We start from the raw sequence: 17,397 nt of genomic DNA, 5'->3' as shown, positions 1-17,397 counted from the left end.
TTGCACATCCAACCTATTCTCTTTGTGTCAGAAATTTCATATTGGACTCTTGTTACAAAATCTTCAGTTCTGCTGGTGTTATTTATCCAAATGAAAGAATCCTTGATCTGAAAGCCGTATTGATATTACCTACAGCAATATGCCTTTGTTGATTGTTGGGGACACATATTACAGGAGGTGGGTCAGTTTGAACGACACTAATTTTTCCTCGCACCACCCATCTGTAAAAAGAAAAAGTATTTTGAATGTTTTTTTAAAAATCTGCAGTGGTATATTTCTCAACCCTTGGTTTTTATGTGATCTGATTTCTACGAATAACCCCATAGCAAACTTGAGGATTTAAAAAAAGAAACACTTTATTGAGGTATTTATGGTTTTATAACCGTAACAGAAGAAACAATGTACATAGAAATATAAACATAGTGCAAAATCCGTCTTCCTCCCTCACAGGTCCCACCTTTTCTAGCCTCCTATTCTACACTAAACTACCCCTACGCTCCCACCCCTTCTGCTGATGGTTAATTCTTCCTAAAGAAGTCGACGAACGGCTGCCACCTCCGGGCGAACCCTAACATTGACCCTTTCAAGGCGAACTTGATTTTCTCCAGACAGAGAAAGCTAGCCTTGTGATAGAACATAGAACATAGAAAATACAGCACAGAACAGGCCCTTCGGCCCACGATGTTGTGCCGAACCTTTGTCCTAGATTAATCATAGATTATCATTGAATTTACAGTGCAGAAGGAGGCCATTCGGCCCCTTGAGTCTGCACCAGCTCTTGGAAAGAGCACCCTACCCAAACTCAACACCTCCACCCAACACCAAGGGCAATTTGGACATTAAGGGCAATTTATCATTGGCCAATTCACCTAACCCGCACATCTTTGGACTGTGGGAGGAAACCGGAGCACCCGGAGGAAACCCACGCAGACACGGGGAGGACGTGCAGACTCCGCACAGACAATGACCCAAGCTGGAATCGAACCTGGGACCATGGATCTGTGAAGCAATTGTGCTATCCACAATGCTACCGTGCTGCCCTTAAGAACAAATAAATCTACACTATATCATTTTCCCGTAATCCATGTACCTATCCAACAGCTGCTTGAAGGTCCCCAATGTTTCCGACTCAACTACTTCCACAGGCAGTGCATTCCATGCCCCCACTACTCTCTGGGTAAAGAACCTACCTCTGATATCCCTCGTATATCTTCCACCTTTCACCTTAAATTTATGTCCCCTTGTAATGGTGTGTTCCACCTGGGGAAAAAGTCTCTGACTGTCTACTCTATCTATTCCCCTGATCATCTTATAAACCTCTATCAAGTCGCCCCTCATCCTTCTCCGCTCTAATGAGAAAAGGCCTAGCACCCTCAACCTTTCCTCGTAAGACCTACTCTCCATTCCAGGCAACATCCTGGTAAATCTTCTTTGCACCTTTTCCAGAGCTTCCACATCCTTCCTAAAATGAGGCGACCAGAACTGTACACAGTACTCCAAATGTGGCCTTACCAAGGTTTTGTACAGCTGCATCAATATAGCCAGGTCTCCGACTTCGGGAGCTTTGAGTCCCTCCAAGCTAATAATATCCGTCTCCGGGCTACCAGGGAAGTAAAGGCCAGAATGTCTGCCTCTTTCTCCTCTTGGATTCCTGGGTCTTCCGACACCGTGAAAATCGCCGCCTCTGGACTCGGTGCCACCCTTGTTTTCAATACTTTGGACATGACGTCCGCAAACTGCTGCCAGAATCCCCTAAGCTTCAGACATGCCCAGAACATATGGACATGGTTCGCTGGTCCTCCCGAACACCTTGCGCACCTGTCTTCCACCGCAGAGAACCTACTCATCCGGGCCACTGTCATGTGAGCCCGGTGAATAATCTTAAACGGTGAATAATCTTAAACTGTATCAGGCTAAGCCTGGCACATGTTGTGGACGCGTTGATTCTACTCAACAGGTCCGCCCAGAGAACATCCTCCAACTCTCTACCTAACTCCTCTTCCCATTTGTGTTTCAGCTCCTCCGTCTGCGTTTCCTCTGACCCCATAAGCTCCTTATAAATGCCCAAAACTCTCCCTTCTCCCACCCACACTCTGGAAGCTACCCTATCCTGTATCACCCTTAGTGATAGAAGCGGGAAGGTTGAGTCCTGCCTTCGTAGGAAGTCTCGTGCCTGCAGGTACCCAAATTCATTCCCTCCCGTCAGTTCAAATTTCAACTCTGGCTCCCTCAAGCTGGGAAAGCTCCCCTCTATAAACATATCGCCCATCCTCTCGATCCCTGCTCTCTGCCATCTCCGGAACCCTCCATCTAACCTCCCCGGGTCACACCGGTGATTATTGCAAATTGGGGACCAGACCGATGCTCCCTCTGCTCCCACATGTCTCCTCCATTGCCCCAGACTCGGGGCCACGACCATCATGGGGCTGGTGGAGTAGTATGCCGACGGGAACGGCAGAGGCGCTGTTACCATTGCCCCCAGACTAGTGTCCTTACAAGGTGCCGCCTCTACTCGCTCCCACACCAATTCTCTCCCCCCCCCCCCCCCCCAAAATCCACTTCAGAATCATGGCTATATTCGCCGCCCAGTAATAATTACTAAAGTTCGGGAGTGCCAGCCGCCCTCCCCCTGGCTGCGCTCCAACATCCACTTTTTAACTCGCGGGGTCTTGCCCGCCCATACAAAACCCGAGATCACCTTGTTGACCCGTTTAAAAAAGGACCGAGGAATAAAGATGGGGAGACACTGAAACACAAACAGGAATCTCGGGAGAACCGTCATTTTCACTGTCTGCACCCTCCCTGCCAGTGACAACAGGAGCACGTCCCACCTCCGAAAATCCTCCTTCATTTGATCTACTAGTCGGGCCAGATTAAGCTTGTGTAGCCGTTCCCATTCCCGTGCCACCTGTATGCCTAGGTACTGGAAGTTTCCCCCCACCACTCTAAATGACAGCTCCCCCAATCATCTCTCCTGCCCCCTTGCCTGGATCGCGAACTTCTCGCTTTTCTCCATGTTCAATTTATACCGTGAAAACCGGCCAAAATCCCCCAGAATCCCCATAACTTCTTCCATCCCTTCCAAAGGGTCTGACACATATAAGAGCAGATCGTCCGCGTATAGCGAGACTGTGTTCCACCACCCACCACCCCCCGGACCAATCCCTTCCAGCCCTTTGAGGCCAGCGGTATTATGGCCAGTGCGAACAACAGCGGAGAGAGGGGGCACCCCTGCCTCGTCCCCCGGTGCAGCCTAAAATAGCCCGATGTCGGCCTGTTCGTCCGAACATTTGCCCCAGGCGCCTGATACAGCAGCCTGACCCAGTCAATGAAGCCCTGCCCAAATCCAAACCGCCAGCAAACTGAGGATTAACTCTGTTAATTTATTGCACACATTCAAAAAAAACATGAAAAGGAGGGTCCACAACTCCCCCTGCCCCTACCAGTCATATAGTAAAGAGAAGGTTTTACATTATGGAGGCAGCAGAGAAAATAAATATTGGTTCACGTGAAGTCCAGAATCAAAGTCCCATGAAGAATTCCTTGAGTGTTCAGTGGGCTGAAAACCGGTGGTTTAAGATTTGCTTTTCCTGTGTTGATTCATTACATGAAATAGGAACACCGAGATGAATCGGTTTGTAGACAATGGTGTAGAATTTACAGGAGAGGCATGGTGGATGGGACCAGTTGTCCAACGTGGCTGGAGCTGCTCCTGTTTGGTCTACTTGTCAGATGTTAAAGCAGCAGACTGGCTTGCAGTTCAGGGAGATAATATTAACTTGAGCCACAGTCTTGGATCATGTGACCATATCTCTTCACAAAGTCTTCAACAAAGGATATTTGTCCAGTGTCCATTGACATTGGCTTTATATTCCCGTCTGATAGAATCTCAGCCATTATGGATTCAAAGGGGTGCTATTTCCCGTAACAGCCTCCCCGAACAGGCACCGGAATGTGGTGACTCGGGGCTTTTCACAGTAACTTCATTTGAAGCCTACTTGTGACAATAAGCGATTTTCATTTTTCATTCATTATTTGTTAAGGGTCTGGTGTTTGGGAAGTCATAGTTTTCGTAGACTCTGACCCAGTTGGCAGGTCTGGTTTATCAAGTGCAAATGACCTTCGGGCAGTTCCCTTTGAAGTTGGGCTGTCCAGTCCTTAGGTGGCCTGTTACTAACTTCTCAGAAATAAAGAGGTGTGACCTTTCCAAAACTGCAAAAAATTAGTTCTGTGACTTGCAGGCAACCTGCAGACATGGGGTCAGTTATCTTAATAGTCATAGAGTTACAACACAAAAAGAGGCCCGGCAGCCCATTGTTTCTGCGCTGGCCATCAAGCATTTTCCAGCACTTGATCTGTAGTCTTGTATTCCATGGTATTTCAAGTACTCATCTAACTGTTTCTTACCACCCTTTCAGGCTGGGAATTCCAGATTTCCACCACCCTCTGGATGAAAAAGCTTTTCCTCAAATTCCTTCTAAATCTACTGCCCCTTATCATAAATCTATGGCTCCCTGGTCAATGCCATTAATTTAGCTGTACGTATGCTTTTTAAACTTTCCACTATCTGTTCCCAAACAAGTCTTAGCAATTGCAAGGGCCATATTGCAAAGTCATAAATTCCCCTATACCCAGGGAATTATGCTTTTCCTAATCCTGCCACAGAGCCCACAATTTTGTTAAGATGTTAAATGCAAGGGTATCCCAAAACCCAGGAGGGTAACTTGGAACACTGGTTCTCAGGGGTGTGTGTTTTCAGTTTGGTATAATGTGAGAAAGATATGCAAACTAAGGGGAAACAGTCCAGTCTTGTGACCAATTAATAGAAATATTTATTAACATAAAAGAAAACATATGACAAGAAAGACTATAATACACTATAACAGTACACTAATGGCTATAGACACGCAGTATGTCATGAACTTACGCTTTGTTCCCAACTACCTACGTTAGTAGCACTCTTAGAAATGTCCTTTTTTCCCCCAAACAACATTTCATATTATATAACTATATGGGCTAAATCCAACATAGAGTTACAACCCCCACTGGTTATTTTGCAGGTTTGGGAAAGCTGTCTTCAGTATTCAGCGTGGCTATGATGGTAGTTGCTTCTCTACTCTCTTCATCAGTTATCTTACCATGGTTATATGTTTCCCTTTGATGTTACCTACCCTATGGACCAGGCATTTTGCATTTGTGCCAATTTGCTTATCTCTTCACTTTGAAGTTATCTTTTCTATACACCGATGTTTTTCCGAGTCACTTGGGTAAACCACTAATTTGTATCTCAAAAAACACCTCTTCAGACAGCTTTACTTATCGGTTCTCCTTTTATCCCATTTCTTCATTTTATTTTTATTCCAATTTCATTTTTTAATCTGGATTTCCTTTAATTCTTAACACTGTTAGTATATTCCCACCACTTATGGGCATTGGGAATGCACAACATCTGTGGTTAAGACGTTTAAAGTGCTGCCTTTGTAATGACATCTGTGGCTGCTTAGGATAACAGTGCACAGTCTAAGTGGTGGGGGCGAGAATTTAAATTTTGATTAACTGTAGGATCAGTGATTTTGTGGCAATTGGGGAAACTATCCAGTGGCTCGAGTCATACCAGGCACAGAGGAAGATGGTTGTAGTTGTTGAAGTCAATCATCTCAGTCCAGGAGTTCCTCAGGGTAGCATCCTGGGCCCAACCATCTTCAGCTGCTTCATCAATAATATCTCCTTCTAACGTTGGATGTGAAGGTGTTTGCTAATAATTGCAGTGTTCAGTTTCATTCTCAACTCTGATAATCAAGGGGCAGGATTCCCCCCTACCCGGCGGGGCAGGGGGTTCCGGCGTAATGGAGTGGCGGGAACCACTCCGGCGTCGGGCTGCCCTAAAGGTGCGGAAGTCCGGAAGTCTCCGCACCTTTAGGGGCCAAGCCCTCACCTTGAGGGGCTAGGCCCGCGCTGGAGTGGTTTGCGCTCCACTGGATGGCGGGAAAGGCCTTTGGCGCCACGCCAGCCGGGGCCGAAAGGTCTTTGCCGGGCGACGCGGGTCGGCACATGCGCGGGAGCGTCAGCGGCTGCTGACTTCATCCCCGCGCATGTGCAAGGGAGGGGGTCTCTTCCGCCTCTGCCATAGTGAAGACCATGGCGAAGGCAGAAGAAAAAGAGTGCCCCCACGGCACAGGCCCGCCCACGGATCGGTGGGCCCCGATCGCGGGCCAGGCCACCATGGGGGGCAGCCCCCGGGGCCAGATCGCCCCGTGCCCCCCCAGGACCCCGGAGCCTGCCCGCACAGCCTTGCCCGGCATTCAAAAGTGGGCTTAATCCACGCTGGCGGGACAGGCATTCCAGCAGCGGGACTTTGGCCCATCGCGGGCCGGAGAAGCGGCGGTGATGGGCCCGCCGACCGGCGCGGTGCGATTCCTGCCCCCGCCGACCGGTGCGGCGCGATTCCCGCCCCCGCCGAATCTCTGGTGGTGGAGACTTCGGGACACGGCGGGGGCGGGATTCACGCCAGCCCTCGGCGATTCTCCGACCTGGCGTGGGGTCGGAGAATCCCGCCCCAGAGGTGGAGGCTGCCAGCTGCTTACCTCATCCTGTGGCCTTTGATGCCCCTGGTGGCCATCTTCTGGGGGCTCTGGGGCTGGAGGGCCCCGGCTGACAGCCGTGCGGCCTTGTACTGTGTGCTGACCTCGAGACGCAGCCTCATCAGAGGGGCAGAGTTCGGGGGAGCTGGTGGCCACCGTCGCCACTCCATGGGATGAGTCTGGGTTAGCACCCAGCACCTCCCCTCCTCCCAGTCGGTGCCCATAGGATCCTGAGGTTCACCTTGGGACAGTTGGGGCAGCTGGTTCAAGCCCCGGCTGCTCCTGCATCATCTGGCTCTGTCAAGCGTGGCGGTTCCCCATGGTCCGCACCATGATGTCAACACCCTCGGCGATGCTCCTCAGTGACTGGGACATGCTCTGCAGTGCCTCAGCCATGCCCACTTGCGACTGGGACAATCTCCGCAGCACCTCGGCCATGCCAATCCGAGAGTGGGACATGTCGCACAGAACCTCATCACTGGTACTGGATGACATTCCCCAGCGAGTCGGTTATTCTGCCAAGACCATCAGCCATGGCCGTCACCAACTGCGGGATGCCTTGGACACCTTCACTCATGGTGCCTACATCATGGTGCCTCTACTGTGGTTGCCACCCTAGCAGTGTTGGCCTCAGTGCCACGCATTGTTGGCGCCATCTCCTGTACCCATAGACTCTGGGACTCCTCCAATCAGCTATGGATCTGCTGGAATGACGCTGACATCTCCCTCTGAATGTCCGGGCTGCCACCCTATCATCTCAATCAGCTCCGGGTACCTCTCTAGCACAGGTTCAGCATTGGGCTGTTACCCAGCTGGGTCCTGGGATCCAGCAGCCCTCCAACCCTGGGGGTTCCTGCCTCCACCTGATTTGCATCAACAATATTGTGGTGCTCACCAGATTGTGCCCCCGAAGCCTGTCCACTAACATGTCCCACCGAGGTGTGTGTATCTGCGTTGGTGGAGGGTAAGGATGACAACTGTGCTGCAACTATTATGGTGGCATCCTCGGAGCTCTCCTCTGAGGTGTTCACCTCGGAGTCAGGGGAGTGTGCTGCCTGGAATGGGCCGGCGCAGTCAGCTGGAGGACCTGCGCCACTGGGAGGGATGGGTCAGTCAGTAAGCCAATAACAACTCACGTTTGACAGGTCCTCTGGGTAGAGCCCGGTGGTTCCTCACCTCTGCAGCGTCTGCCAGCCTCCGTGTGAGTGACAGATCTGTCCTCGGCCACCTCAGTCACCTCGAGGGCCCACTCCTTGAAGGAGGTAAGGATCCTAAGGTCCGGCACCCAACTGCCAGTCTGGGCCCTCTCCCGCTGATTGTGGGAGAGTTTTCCCTGAGGAGACACAGAGGGAGCATTTTTAGCCACACCTGTGGTTCACAGTGGTGGGGGTGTGTGTGCAGGTAGGGTTGTGGGGGGGGGGAGGGGGGGCGGTTTCAAGGGGATGGGGTGGAGAAAGAGTTACGGGTCACATAGGGAGTTGTGGGGTGGATGTTTTCTTGGGGTGCGGGGGTAGGAGGCATTGGTGTCTACTCACTTGTGTTGCCAAGTGTAGGTCGTTGACCTTCTTGCTTCACTGAAGGCCAGTACCCCAGGTCACACTCCCCGCGCTGACAGATGCCGCCATATCATCCCAGGTAGCACTGGCTGTCTTGTGACTGACTCTCCGGGTCCCTCGAGGGAACAGGACATCCCTCCTGGCCTCCACCGCATCTTGGAGCCTCCACAGACAGCATCCCTGAATCTTGGGGCCGGTCCCCTCAGTGTCATTGTTGCGAGCTGGCAGGGGTTGGCTGAGCAAGTGCAGCTTAACTGCTGCTCAACCTTGTTAGCTGGGGGCTGGTGAGCGCGATCCTGGTGAATCAGCTGGTTAGCCTTCATTTGCGACGAGAAGCACGTGAGGCCTCGTTAAGTGGACCAATCAACGTTGAATTGCATTGCCGACCTTGCTGGGCCGAGCACCGGCAATTCCCGCTCGCTACCCCACTTGGAAATTTTTCTGGAGAATTGCGCCGTATGTCTCTATTCCTCTTATTTTAAACCACTTGCTTTTTATCACTTCTCTGGCCAATATAAACAAACATAATGCGTGGAATTTTCTCAAAAAATCACAGTATCATTTTGGTGTGAAAGTGCAATAAATAAACCCCCACGTGAGTCACACCGAGTCGGAGTCCCCACACACCTGACCCCGGCTCAGTGTGCACTGCTAACAAGGAGATGTAAAGTCTCAGGCAAACGACCATTCAGAAGGATGACTGTAGAATTGTATTCTCTTTACTATTGACACCTCCTACTCCCCAAAGAATCTCCTGTGCCTAGCCCACATCCCGGCCGGGGTATTAATGACCCAGCAGTCCTAAGAAAAAGTGGTGTAGCCACGGCCCCCTCAACTGGGTAAACCATACTCAGGTGAGGCCACAGGCTTCTGGATGCCGTGGAGAAAGGCAAGGGCTCTGTACCCCTGTGTGGATAGGAGATCCCAAAGTAATGTGACTAATTCCGCCTGGGATGTGGTGGCACCTGTTGTCAGCACCAGCAGCCTGATAAGGAGGACTGAGGAACAATGCCGAAAGAAAATAAATGACCTCCTACGTGCTGCAAGGGTGACTTCCCATCTGTCTCTTCTTGGCATCAGTCCCATCTGTACCCCTGGAATGTCACGATTAATCCACACGGTGCCACCTCGTAGCCTCCCAACATTCAACCTCTCAGCATCTTCCTCAGAAACACCAGCACTCCTCAGCACAACCTCTTCTTGTCTAGGCGTGGTACCCGCAAATATCACTTGCTGTAGACCCCCAACCTGCCAGGCGTCCGACTCACAATGTCCTCTTTGTGTCCCCACAGGAGATGACAGCCCACAATAAAAGGGAGAGGGAGAGGATGGGCTGGGGGAATGCTCGAGTTTTGACTCCTAACCTCTATAAGGAAAGGGTGACGGAGATTGCAAGGGGGCACATGAGAGAGCATGACTGATTGTGAGGTTAGACTGCACCAGAGAAGTGAGGATACACCACCTTTATCCATATGAGCTGTTTTAAGTAAGTTGCAAGTTACCCAGACCCTTGTCCTTCCCATTCATTGAACCCATGTCCTTGTCTTGCAAGATTACCATCTGATGAGGCCCCCCATCGGGTCGGAGAATCCCCGGTGGGCGGCGCGAATCCCGCCCATCCGCCCGCTGCCCTATTCTCCGGCGGAGACATTCGGGTGGGGGCGGGACTCACGCCACGCCGGTCAGGGGCGGTTGGCAGAGGCTCCCCCAGCGATTCTCCGGGCCCCGATGGGCCAAGCGGCTGTTCGTTTTTGGCTAGTCCCGGCAGCGTGGGTTACAGGGTTACACATGGTCCCACATGGCGGGACCTGGCAGGTAAGTCGGCGTGGGCGGTCCTGGAGGGGGGGGGGGCGCAGGAGGAACTGATCCGGGGGGGGGGGGGGGTCTCCCACGGTGGCCTGGCCCGTGATCGGGACCCACCGATCTGCGGGCGGGCCTGTTCCGTGGGGGCACGAAGAGAAACCGGCGCGAAGAGAAACCCCCTGCGCATGCGGCAAAATATGACGGCTGGTCAGCGCATGCGCAAACTCGCGCAGTCCCTCCGGCGCCGGCTGGAGCGGCACCAACACCTCCGCTGTCCACCTAGCCCCCGAGACAGGTGAGAATTCCCCACCTTGGGAGCCTGTTGACTCCGGAGTCGTTGGCACCGGTTTTCCCGCCGGCGTGGGGACTTAGTCCCCGGAAGGGAGAATCCAGGCCACAGTCTTATTACTCCCTTCCACTCAAATCCGGAGCCCCTTATCCCCCAGGCCATTGGCAGCCAAAATGTGGAAGAATCAGCTCAGCAGCAAGAAGGTCGCAAATCAAGAACCCTTTTGTTCTCTAATGTCTGAGTTCAGGCAGCTACTTGGATGAACAAAAAATCTCTCAAACAAGCCACAAAGCTCTGTCACACCAGAGAATGAAAAGAAAACTGAGTTCAGTCAGGCCCCAGTTGTGTAATGGAGGAAACTCTTGAGAGTTAATGGGGTGTGAAATGCAGTGTAAACAAACAATATCCATGGCAGACAGCAGCTGGCAAAACCACAGAGGCTCATCAAAGTGCAAGTACAAAGGGATAAAAGCAGGCATACTGCAACATTGAAACCACAGAGCCTAATGAAACTTCAAGGCGGGTGAAATGCTTCTCCAAGAGATAAGCTGCAGCATGGCTCTGTCCTTTGGGAGGATATTAGGACAGACAGGATGCAGCTGTGCTGTGCACTGTTAAGGGATGTTAAACATGAAAGGAAACAGGCTTCAAGACTTTACAGACCCATTGCAACCTCCATCCTAGGGGAGACCCCTGACTCGACCCCTCCAACCAAGCCAGATCCCCCAATCCCCAGCTCCCTCGAAATATCCCCCCCCCAAACCCCACAGCACCGGGCTAGCAATTACTTTGCCCTGGTGCACCTTGACACTACGTGGAGAGGGGTTCTCACCTCCTTCCTCCCTCTCTGAGTCCAAGGTGCCTGGTCGCCATTTTAAAATACCAGTAATTGACGCAGACTTGATGCCCTGCTGGTATGCCAGAACACTCCTCGAGGCCGGAACATCTGACTTTAATCTCACAAATGAGATTATAATGAATTCTAATGCATGCCAATCAGGTTCTCACTCTTTCTGGGTGAGATCCAGATCACATCAACATGAAGGGCCTTGGAAGATCACATCTGATTTGCGCCCAGCACAAATCCAGTTTTGAGCCTCATGCCAGATTTTCCCGATATAACGGGATTTGTGCCAGGTGTAATTCAGCCGGAAAATCACCCCCGATAGTTTCAAAGGTATCTAAGAAAGGTGTGTACTGAGATGAAAACAACAGAATATTTCTAAAGCCTTTTTCCAGGTCTGTTGCTGCAGTCTCGTCAACCTATCTGCTACAACAATACATTGTTTAAGAGAATACATTAGAGGTGTCATGATATTCAGATAAACATCATGGTGCAAACACACATACACACTGATGGACAGATCAACGGACCAATTAACACACACGCAACATCACAGCCAATCACAAGCAAGGGCACACGCACTATAAAACAGGAAACACCATAGTTCCCGCTCATTCCAGCAGGAGACAGCTCAGGGCACAGAGCTCACAGCAAGCCACTCAGACATTCACCATGTGCTGAGTGCCTCTCCAAGATAGTGTTAGGGCTGGGTCCATAGGTTAAAGGGTAATGAACAAACCACAGTTACAAGTTTACAGATGTTGTTATTGTTAGTAATAAAACTGAGTTGTACCATCTGCAACCATGTTGGTTCGTCTGTGTAGCAGAGCACCCAACACGACATAGTACCAGGATTTGAACCCAGCAACTGTGAGACCTTACCTACACATCTTCAGGAATCCGCCATCCTGTGCCATGGACACTATCAGCCCGCCGCAGCCGCTTCAAATCGCTGGAAACCTCGGCGTTAACTGGAAGTTGTTCAAACAGCGCTTCCAGTTCTTCCTAGAAGCCACAGAAAGGGAGAATGCTTTGGACACCAGGAAAATCGCCCTCCTCCTCTCCATGGCAGGGCAACACGCCATCCACATCTACAACTCCCTGGCATTCGCGGAAGGTGAGGACAAGACGAAGTACAAGACTGACCTCCTTAAACTCAAGCAACACTTCAGCGTCGAGGTAAATGAGAGTTTCGAGAGGCACCTCTTCCAGCAGCGCCTGCAGGGTAAGGATGAGCCTTTTCAATCTTTCCTAACACACCTCCGTATCCTCGCGCAGTCCTGCGGTTACGAGGCCACCTCCGATTCCATGATTCGGGACCAGATAGTTTTTGGGTTCACCTCGGGCACCCTTACCAACAGCTCCTCAAAATTAAAAGCCTCACCCTAGCCACCGCCATCGAAGCCTGCGTCCTCCATGAAAATGCGACCAGCCGCTATTCCCAATTCCAGGCGGCCGAATCGGCATGGCAGGGGTCCTACGTGGCCGAATCGGCAGGGCAGGCCTACGAGGCTGAGCGGGTCCAGGCAATCGAATTCCTCCTGGCCCGCGGCCCAGACGAGGGTGGCCATTTTGCGTGCTTTTCGCGGCCTCCCGCGCTTGTACGCGCCAAAAGACATGTCGACGCAGAGGGACGTGACGCGCAGGCACGCTCTATGCAGGACCGAACTACGCATGCGCGATGGTGCAACGAACGCCATGACGTCACGACGTGCGGCAACTGGATCCGCACATTTAAAGCGGCAATGTCCAGCAAAGAACCGACAATGCCTCCGCTGTGGCAACATGGGCCACTACGCTGCCTGCTGTCGAGCAGCTCAAACTGCCAATGCTCCCCAATTCCGCCAGCCTCGCAGGGACGTGTGGACCATTCAGCCTCCATACACCGAGTCATACCCTGACGATATACAGATCGGTGATACAGACGACCGAGAAGCCTTCCGTGTTGCGGTCATTGAAAGGAACCAGATATCCCCAAGCAGGACCCACCAGCCGATGCCAGTGACCAGTGTCAATCTGGGTGATGAATGGTGTGCCACCCTGATGGTCAACCGATCACCAATCACATTCCATTTAGACACTGGTGCCTCCGCCAACCGAATAGCATGGTCAGCCTTCTACGCCTTGAAGGTCAGACCATCGATTCGGCCATCCCGTTGTAAGATGGTCGACTACAACGGAAACGTTATCCCGGCCATGCGATCCTGCCAGCTCGAGGTCACACACAATGCATACACAGCCACACTGTCCTTTGAGATAGTTGGATCATCGAAGGACTCCCTGCTAGGCGCACAGGCGTGCAAGGTTCTCCACCTCGTTCAGCGGGTACACGCTCTGTCACCAGAAGGCACGTCAGACTTCCCGGATGCAGAATTTAGGGCACAGCTCCACTCGCTCCTCGCCCACAACAAGGAGGCATTCGATGGCACGGGCACACTGCCCTACACTTACAGAATACGGCTCAAACCGGATGCCACCCCAGTCATTCACGCACCTCGTAGAGTCCCAGCACCACTCAAAGACCGCCTCAAGCAGCAGCTGCAGGATCTCCGGGACCAAGGAGTGCTTTCCCGGGTCACAGAGCCCACGCTATGGGTCAGCTCCATGGTGTGCGTTAAAAAGCCCTCTGGCGAACTCTGGATCTGCATAGACCCGAAAGACCTAAACAACAACATCATGAGGGAACACTACCCCATACCCAAACGGGAAGAGATCACGAGCGAAATGGCCCAGGCTAAAATTTTTACAAAGCTTGATGCCTCGAAGGGTTTTTGGCAGATTCAACTGGATCAATCCAGCCGAAAGCTGTGCACCTTCACTCCTTTCGGCAGGTACTGCTACAACAGAATGCCGTTTGGCATCATCTCGGCATCCAAGGTATTTCACAGAAAGATGATGGAGGGCATCGAAGGGGTGTGCGTCTATGTTGACAACGTCATCATCTGGTCCACCACACCACAGGAGCACATCAGTCATCTCCTGCGTGTCTTTGCTTGGATACAAGAACACGGCCTGCGCCTCAACCGATCTAAGTGTTCTTTTGGCCAAACTGAGCTAAAGTTTCTGGGGGACCACATATCCCGGTCAGGAGTGCGTCCGGGTGCAGACAAAGTGAGCGCCATTACAGCCATGCCGCAGCCGGCAGACAAGAAAGCAGTGCTACGCTTTCTCGGGATGGTCAACTTCCTGGGGAAGTTCATTCCCAACCTTGCCTCCCACACAACGGCTCTTCGCCACCTAGTGAAGAAGACCACGGAGTTCCAGTGGCTGCCCGCACACCAGAAGGAATGGGAAGAGCTCAAGATTAAGCTCATCACAGCCCCGGTATTGCCGTTCTTCGAAACCTCTCGAGATACGAAGATCTCGACTGATGCCAGCCAGTCCGGCATTGGGGCGGTACTCCTGCAACGGGATGACACTGCATCATGGGCCCCGGTCGCCTATGCCTCGCGGGCCATGACCCCCACAGAACAGTGCTATGCGCAGATCGAGAAGGAGTGCCTGGGCTTGTTAACCGGCATAGATAAGTTCCATGACTACGTGTATGGTCTCCCTCAGTTCACCGTGGAAAACGACCATCGACCCCTGGTCAGCATCATACAAAAGGCCCTGAATGAGATGACCCCACGCCTCCAGCGCATTCTGTTCAAGCTCCGGAGGTACGACTTCCAACTGGTCTACACCCCGGGAAAGGACCTCATCATTGCGGATGCCCTATCCAGAGCAGTGAACACACCGCCCGATTCGGAGGGGTTCGTCTGTCAGGTCGAAGCGCATGTGGCCTTCACATCGGCCAATCTGCCAGCTGATGATTCATGTCTGGCCCGTATTCGCCGGGAGACTGCGGCTGACCCCCTTCTACAATGTGTGATGCGCCACATGACGGGAGGGTGGCTCAAAGGACAGTGCCCGCAGTTCTACAATGTCTGGGATGACTTGGCCGTCATTGACGGTGTCCTCCTAAAGTTGGACCGGATTGTGATTCCACACAGCATGCACAGGCTGGTCCTCGAACAACTGCACGAAGGCCATCTCGGGGTTGAGAAGTGCAGACGGAGGGCCCGAGAAGCTGTCTACTGGCCGGGCATCAGCGACGACATTGCCAACATGGTGCTCAATTGCCCCACCTGCCAAAGGTTTCAGCCGGCGCAGCCCCCTGAGATGCTTCAGCCCCATGAGTTGGTGACGTTCCCCTGGGCGAAGGTGGGTGTGGACCTTTTTCATGCGCTCGGCAGGGACTACGTCATCATCATGGATTACTTTTCGAATTATCCAGAGGTCATACGCCTGCATGATTTGACATCGTCCGCTGTCATCAGGGCACGCAAAGAGACCTTCGCTCGCCATAGCATTCCGATTACTGTCATGTCGGACAATGCGCCCTGTTTTGCAAGCCAAGAATGGTCTTCTTTTGCTGCTTCGTATGGCTTCACACACGTGACGTCCAGCCCTCTGCATTTCCAGTCCAATGGCAAGGCGGAAAAGGGCGTTCATATCGTCAAGCGGCTCCTCTGCAAGGCTGCTGATGCCGGATCGGATTTCTGCTTAGCCCTGCTGGCCTATCGCTCGGCCCCACTAGCCACTGGCCTCTCACCAGCCCAGCTGTTGATGGGTCGCGCCCTCAGGACCACTGTGCCATCCATTCGTGTTCCTACACCCGACTATGCACCAGTACTGCAAAGGATGCGACAGCAGCGTGCTCAGCAGAAGGTGGCACATGACACTCGGGCAACTGATCTTCCTGCCTTGGCGCCTGGAGACAACGTTCGCATCCACCTACCAGAGGGTGGCTGGTTGGCAACTGCCGAAGTTCTCCAACCCGTGGCTCCCCGTTCGTTCCTGGTTCGCATGCCTGATGGCTCCATTCGTCGGCGCAATCGCCGGGCTCTTCGCCTGCTTCCGCGCTCGCTACGTGATCATACACCGGTGCCACGCCCTCCTGTTGTTCCTGATGTCGACTTCGTGGAGCTTCCTGCCACCATGCCCATTCCTCTGTCGCCTGTGGCCAGGCCCATTCCTCAGCCGGTGGATCCTGACCCACCCTTGAGGCGGTCAACTCGAATTCGTCGCCCACCTATTAGGCTGGACTTATAAGCCTGTTTGAACGTTGGTCTCACTAAAGTTTTAGGCCACAATGTTAATATGTTTCTCTTTTTGTCGTTACAGGAGTTTGTTTTGATGCTTGATGTTTACACTTGTTTTGTTTATGGTACAACCTCGTTGCTATGTTGCACCTGACACCTTCCTGTGTATATAGTTTAGCCTCATGTACATGTTGTAGATATTGCACACACACATTCAGCTGCGCTCAGTACACATCTATACTTATTAACACATAGGCACATATTTTTGTAAAAAAGTGGGATGTCATGATATTCAGATAAACATCATGGTGCAAACACACATACACACTGATGGACAGATCAACGGACCAATCAACACACACGCAATGTCGCAGCAAATCACAAGCAAGGGCACACGCTCTATAAAACGGGGAACAGCTCCCGCCCATTCCAGCAGGAGACAGCTCAGGGCACAGAGCTCACAGCAAGCCACTCAGACATTCACCATGTGCTGAGTGCCTCTCCAAGATAGTGTTGGGGCTGGGTCCACAGGTTAAAGGGTAATGAACGAACCACAGTTACAAGTTTACAGATGTTGTTACTGTGAGTAATAAAACAGAGTTGTACCATCTGCAACCGTGTTGGTTCGTCTGTGTAGCAGAGCACCCAACACGACAAGAGAGACATGTTTTGCCCCAATATCCAGGGACAACTACAGAAAAATAGCATGTAGAGAGACTTTGCTGTTTGCTGTGAAGGTTCTGCCACCAAATGGTCTACTGACATGTATAGTCAAAGTTCAAAAAGCTATAAGAGAGCAAAAGTACATTAACTATGGAACTGCATTTGAATGGCACCTTTAATGCAATAGTGTACAACATTTACAGGAGTAAAAATACATTCTGAGCAGTGGAAAGAGATGAGATTGGAAAGGTCAAAGGTGAGATCAAAATGGTCCCTTTTAAAGAAGATTGTGAAGTTGGGAATGAGATAGTACAAGATGTGATTTCGGAAGATAACTTTGGATGTGAGGCTGAATGGCAGAAAGGACTGTAATAAAGGTGGAGCGGATTGGGGTGGAGGTGGAGCGGATTGGGGTGGAGGTGGAGCGGATTGGGGTGGAGGTGGAGCGGATTGGGGTGGAGGTGGAGCGGATTGGGGTGGAGGTGGAGCGGATTGGGGTGGAGGTGGAGCGGATTGGGGTGGAGGTGGAGCAGATGAAAGCAAAGAGTCAAAAGAGGGCAAATGCTGGAACATAACC

Source organism: Scyliorhinus torazame, chromosome 11 (genome assembly GCF_047496885.1).
Source record: "Scyliorhinus torazame isolate Kashiwa2021f chromosome 11, sScyTor2.1, whole genome shotgun sequence".
NCBI lineage: Eukaryota > Metazoa > Chordata > Chondrichthyes > Carcharhiniformes > Scyliorhinidae > Scyliorhinus > Scyliorhinus torazame.
The sequence above is the reverse complement of the archived record's forward strand: the minus strand, read 5'-3'. Positions refer to the sequence as shown.